The sequence below is a fragment of the Theobroma umbraticum genome, unplaced genomic scaffold (assembly GCF_002168275.2).
Source record: "Theobroma umbraticum cultivar Fairchild unplaced genomic scaffold, ASM216827v3 scaffold_7.0, whole genome shotgun sequence".
In the NCBI taxonomy this organism is placed as follows: domain Eukaryota; kingdom Viridiplantae; phylum Streptophyta; class Magnoliopsida; order Malvales; family Malvaceae; genus Theobroma; species Theobroma umbraticum.
The window spans coordinates 693,787-694,750 of record NW_018397278.1 but is presented as its reverse complement, the minus strand read 5'-3'; positions in this window follow the sequence as shown (position 1 = coordinate 694,750).

The following is a 964-nucleotide window of genomic DNA, read 5'->3' as shown; positions in this document are numbered from 1 at the left end:
GCATGAGTGATAATAAATGGACTTTTCTTGTTAGTGGGTAGCATTCCTTTCATGTTTCCTAATGCAAACAACAAATTATGATCTGCTTTAATCCAAAATGAAAAAAAATTCAATTTAGCACCATTTATAATATTATAAAATCAATTAAAACGAGTAACAAGGCTTTTTAAGGCATCAATGACTAGAAATGGACTTTTATTGTTAATGGGTGACTTTCATTTCACATTTCCTGATACAAACATCTAATTATGATCTATTTTAGCAAGAAATAAAAACAATTTTGATTTAAAAATATTTATAAGATTATAAAACCATTTAAAGTGAGTAACAAGGCTTTTGAAGGCATAAGTGACTATAAATGGGTTTTTCCAGTCAATGGTTGGCGTTTCTTTCATATTTCCCAATGCAAACAAGAAATTATGATATGTTTTAACAAAACCTGAAAAAAGAGATTCAATTTAATACCATTTATAAGATTATAAAACCATTTAAAGCGAGTAATAAGGCTTTCCAAAGCGTTGGTGACTATAAATGGACTTTTCTTGTTAATGGATGGCGCTTGCTTCACATTTCCTAATGCAAACAATAAATTGTGATATGTTTTAACTAAAAAAGAAGAACAATTCAATTTAATATCATTTATAAGATTATAAAACTATTTAAAATGAGTAACAAGGCTTTCAAAGGTATGAGTGACTATGGATAGACTTTTCTTGTTAACGGATGGCTTTCACTTCATGTTTTTTGATTTACACAGTAAATTATGATTCTTTTTAACCAAAAATGAAAGAAAGTTCATCTTAAAATCATTTATAACACTATAAAGCTATTTAAAGTGAATAACTAGGCTTTCAAAGGCATTCGGAATATAAATAGACTTTTCTTACCAAATGGGTGGCTTTCACTCTACGTTTCCTGATGCAGACATCCAATTATGATATGTTTTAACCAAATATGAAAGCAA